At 45.2% G+C, this 5276-nt stretch overlaps 1 long non-coding RNA gene across 1 annotated transcript; it reads right to left on the bottom strand.

Annotated features, from left to right (window-relative positions):
• Positions 1-4446: 4446 nt before the first annotated feature.
• On the bottom strand, positions 4447-4992 carry LOC144761838 (uncharacterized). The gene is made up of 4 exons (XR_013595915.1): positions 4928-4992; positions 4791-4847; positions 4623-4683; positions 4447-4520 (listed from the first exon to the last, which is right to left on the bottom strand). It is a non-coding gene; the product is annotated as an uncharacterized LOC144761838 (long non-coding RNA).
• Positions 4993-5276: the final 284 nt, after the last annotated feature.

Below are 5276 nucleotides of genomic sequence, written 5' to 3' on the forward strand. Positions count from 1 at the left end.
GGGCAGCATGCTGGGCATGCTTCTTACCTTGTTTTCTAGCTGCTCTGGCGGAGGTGTCTGCGTCTCCCATGCCACTCACACTCTCCCGCTGGATGGTGGACTCTACCATCTGTTCCAGTGGTGTTGGCACTGGGGCTCAATTTTTTCCTCCTCCAGTTTTCCCAGCCAGCCTATGTCTCTCTGCCATCCTCTGTTTTGCTGTTTTTCTGAGGTCGTACCACCTCTTTCTGATGTCCTCTATGGTGCGCAGGGTCACACCTATGGCATTGATCTTGTCCCGAATGCCACTCCATATTTGCCTCTTCTGTGCGTCTGGCACTTGTTGGGACTGGGCTCCAAACAGCTTGTGGTACTCTTGGGTGACATCCTCGATCAGGATCTCAAGCTCCTTGTCGCTGAACTTGAGTTTTCTTTTTCTTTCACCTGCCTCCTTCTCCTTGTCCTGGCTTGCCATTGCAATGCTTGTTCAGTGGTTGTTTTTTTTATTTTCTTGGCTGTGTTGCTGCTGGCTCCTCAGCTCTCCTGCCTGCCTGCCTGCCTCACAGTGTGCTCCAGGCCCTGTGCACCTGGCTGGGTGTGGCAACTTCCTGTTTGGGAAGTAAATGGGTGTATCAGGATTGGCTGATTCACCAAAACGCTATTTTTTGAATTACCGAATCGGTAATTCCGATTTTGGGTGTGGATTCGGTAACCTTTCGGTATGTATTTTTATTACCGATCAGTTCACAATCGGTATTTAATACCGATTTGCAACGAATTGGTAATGTTTAACTAATTTTTACCTACATCACGTTTACCTCATTCTTAATACCGATTCGGTATGAATCGGTATTAAGGATTAGGTATTGGCAATTTACCTACATATGGCCCTTACTCTTACAAACAGCTAGAGTAAATCGATTTCCCGGTTTGGAACCATGGAAAAGCACACTCTAAAATCGTGAGGGTGAAGGAAAAGGAATTCTTCATCGGGAATATTAGTTCCTCTGTAGAGAAAAAAACTGGTGCCACAGCATAGCAGTACCGGTATTTTATATTCCATAAATAAACGCCATATACAATCATGCATTAAGGAAATGTCTCCACAAAAGAGAAAACACGCATTGGCAAAGCCAAGCGGCCTGGTTTGCATTTGAGTACTAAAATATTAAACATTGCCTGCTCCAGTAGAATAGTGATAATAGTGAAAAACGACATAGGCAGAATTTCACTATCAGGACATCTAAAACACACCAGTACGGTTGTATGACAGACCAACGCTGGGAAATACTCTGCATGCCTTTACAACGCATTTTTTACCCCACATTTTTTAGATCACATATGCTTTTACAATGTATGCCTTTACCACGCATTGTTTATATATATATTTATATATATAAACAATTTATTGGTGGGGGAGACCCCCCTATTTACCTTAAATGCGTGGTTAAGGCATAAGTTGTAAAAGAATATGCGTTCTAAAAACATGCATGGTAAAAAATGGGTTGTAAAGGTACAACCTGGTAAAAACCTCATTGTAAAATCTGTTTCCCCACCAGTCCATGTCCCAACTTTCACATACACTGCACCCTGCCCATGGGGCTACCTTGGACGTACCTTAGGGGAGCCTTTATATGTAGAAAAATTGAAGGTTTGGGCCTGCCAAGTGGATGTCCTTGCCAGGTCAACATGGCAGTTTAAAACTGCCTACATAAACACTGCAGTGGCAGGTCTGAGACATGGTTGCAGGACTACTCATGTGAGTGTCACAATCAGTGCTGCAGGCCCACTAGTAGCATTTGATTTACAGGCCCTGGGCACACACAGTGCACTTTACTAGGGTCTTACCAATAAACCAAATATGCCAATCATGGATAACCAATCATAATCACAATTTACACAGGGAACACTTGCACTTTACCACTGCCCGGTAGTGATAAAGTGGCCAGAGTTCTAAAGCTATCAAAACGAAATGCAGCACAGGGTCAAAAACAGGAGTCAGAAGCAAAAAAGACAGGGTTAAAACACGCCAAAGATTCCATGTCTGACACATGTTCGCACCAACTGAAAGTGGGGAGAACTACCCAACCTCATGGGAGTTCTCATCACTAAGGCAGAAGAACCTGGACAGACCATCAGCACTGGCGTGTTCTGTTCCAGGGTGTTGTTCCACCGCAAAGTCCATTCTCTGTAGGAAAATGGACCACCTCAACAGTTTTAGGTTCTCACACCTCAGGTGCATTAACCATCTGAGGGGCCTGTGGTCTGTCTGAACCTGGAAGTGAGTGCCAAACAAGTAGGGTCTTAGCTTCTTCAGCACCTAGACCACAGCAAAAGCTTCCCTTTCAATTGCACTCCACCTCTGTTCCTGAGGAAGTAGCCTCCTACTGATAAAGTTACGGTTTATCTAGGCCCTCTTCATTTAGCTGTGAAAGCACAGCCCCCACACTATGCTCTGAGGTATCAGTCTGCACCACAAACTCACAAACTCCTAGGAGAAGTCAGAAGCCTTGAGCACGGGCACTGTGCACATAGCCTCCTTCAGGGCATCAAAAGCTGAATGGCATGCCTCAGTCCAGATCACCTGACGTGGCTGCTTCCTGGAAGTCAGCTCAGTCAAGGGGCAACAATGGTGCAACAATGGTGCCATACCCCTTGACGAACCTGCGGTAGTATCCAGTGAGACCTGAGAAGGCTCTCAGCTCTGTCTGGGTCTTGGGGGTTGTCCAAGCCAGAATAGTGTCAATCTTGAGTTGTAGGAACTCCACCTGGCCGCTTCCTACCTGGTGCCCCAAGTACACCACAGACCCCTGTCCTATTTGGCACTTACTTGCCTTGATAGTGAGGCCTGCCTTCTGCAGGGCCTTCAACATGTCCCAGAGGTGGAGCAAGTTATCTTCCCAACTGGAGCAGAACACTACAATGTCATCTAGGTAGGCAGCACTGAAATCCTCCAGCCCAGCCAGGACCTGGTTGACCAACCTCTGAAAGGTGGCAGGGGCGTTCTTCAACCCAAAAAGGCATGAGCTGGAACTGGTAGTGCCCGTCTGGTGTTGCAGATTCTGACCTCTCCTGTGCTACCTCGGCCAGGGCACTGCCAGTATCCAGACATTAGATCAAATGTACTGAGGAACATGGCAGCTCCTAGCCAATCAATGAGCTCATCAGTTTGGGGGATGGGGTGTGTGTCAGTCTTTGTGACATCATTAAGCCCACGGTAGTCAATACAGAGCCACAGTTCTGGAGTGTTACCGGGTGCAGCAGCTTTGGGAACCAAGACCACTGGGCTGGACCAAGGTCTGCTGGAGGGCTCAACCACTGGTAGAGCTAACATCTTGGACAACTCCTCCTCCTTGATGTCAACCTGTAAATCTTGTGCTTCATAGATGGACAGTCCCCAGTGTCAATATCGTGCATGCGCCAATGGGTAACACCTGGGGTGAGTGGGAACGGGGTGGCAAACTGCCCCAGCAACTAGCTGCAGTCACCCTGCTGCTCCAGGGTCAGTGTAGGGGAGAGGGCTACACCCTCTGCTGACCCATCCTGCTCCTTGGCAGACAGAAGGTCAGGGAGACGTTCACTCTCCTCTCCCCCCCCCTGTTGGACCCGGTCCTTTGGGCAGGTTCACCCCGTGACTTTTTGCTTTTTCCTAGCCTATTTTTGGAACCTGGATTGGTGATTTTAGGCCTCTGCGCACTTTTTCACTGTGGTACAGTGTAAAGTGCGCGTGCTCTCTGTGAATGGATGGTGAGTGACCTGCCCTCCCATAGGAATGAATGGGGAATATGTATGCCCATGGCAGATTCCTGATGCATGGGGAGTGCAGGGTCGAGTTTGATATGGGTGAACTCGTGAGAATGAATGCTGCAGAATGGTATATGCGGCATGGCTGTGTCTAGTCTAGAAGCGCCACTTTTAGAAGTTTCGAAAAAAATGAGGGGTTTGGTCCACTTGGGAAGGAGGGGGGTCGGACCACAAAATTTATACAAAAAACGATTTACCCACACCTCCATTCATTTATGATCGCCAATCCGATCAAGAAACAGAAATAGACTAAATTAATTGTGTCTATTTTGGCAATGATGATTTGCCTTTTTTTTATTTTGAATTATTTATAGAAGAGGAGATTATTTTTAAAGGCCGAATTAAGAAACACATTATCAACTAAACAAACGACCACATTGACATTAACACATATACACAAATCAATTATTACCAATTATGCATACATTTTCACATAATTTAACAATACATTTCAAAACAAGACACAAATTCTGAAAAATAAATACATAAACACATTCAAAAAGTATCTGTCAAAAAAAGCTGGTTTGCTGTACACTATTTACATATATATTCAATTTTTCAGCTTTACGCTTTAAATTGAGCAAAATGTAAGAAAATTCCTGGTTTATAACAAGTAATGAATCCTCGTATTTCACAAGGGTGAAGCACAAAATCTTCACAGAGCCGACGCGTTTCGAGTTCCGGCCTTACAATTTACCGAACTCTCATCAGGGCAGCATTAATCCTGTCTTTGACAGCTGGTTTTGACAAGAAAAAAAGAAATAAAATAATTTTTAGAATAGCTTCTATAAAGCCCTTATACTCTCACGTGGCTGCCACTGCATTGTAGAATCACATACCTGTTTGTTAACAGTGTAGAATTCAGATGTTGTATTAATTTCTTGCGGACAGCTTTTCAGTCTGCAACAAAGTATCACTCTCTATTTTAGAATCATGTCCGGAAACATTTTACCGAACTTATTTTTGACAAGTCAACGTGTGCTTAGAAAGAATGAATGTTGTCTTACGTGAATATCACTGTATCAACACTGATAAGGTGCACGTTCAGGCGCAGGTTCGAAATTCTGTAAAAGTAATGACTATTTTTACTGCCCAGTTCCGTTATTATGAAGAAAGTAAAACAAAAGGCGGGGCCATTACTCACTCGGTGTTCAGCGTTCGTGTGCTGTTTGTTTTCATGCTCTATAGCTTCGTTCTTTTAAACAGGAAACTATGAAAGGAAAGAACGGGTTGAACTTAGACCCATTGCAAAAGATGTATCACGACGCTGATTTTCTCTAGAAAAGCGGCGCTCACGTAGGTCACTTACCCAATTCCGCTGTAGGCGCACAGCATTAATGGGAGTCTGTTACTTGCCGGGGCAGTCACGGGTGAGCAAGGCAGAACATGTGAGAAATGTAGTTCCAGGTCAGGAAAAGTCACGTGACAACCGTGCACTACACAGGGGGAGGGGCCACCTCTCAAATGAATTCTGGACCTTATAGTTCTTTTAG

The sequence above is a fragment of the Lissotriton helveticus genome, chromosome 6 (assembly GCF_964261635.1).
Source record: "Lissotriton helveticus chromosome 6, aLisHel1.1, whole genome shotgun sequence".
Lineage (NCBI taxonomy): Eukaryota > Metazoa > Chordata > Amphibia > Caudata > Salamandridae > Lissotriton > Lissotriton helveticus.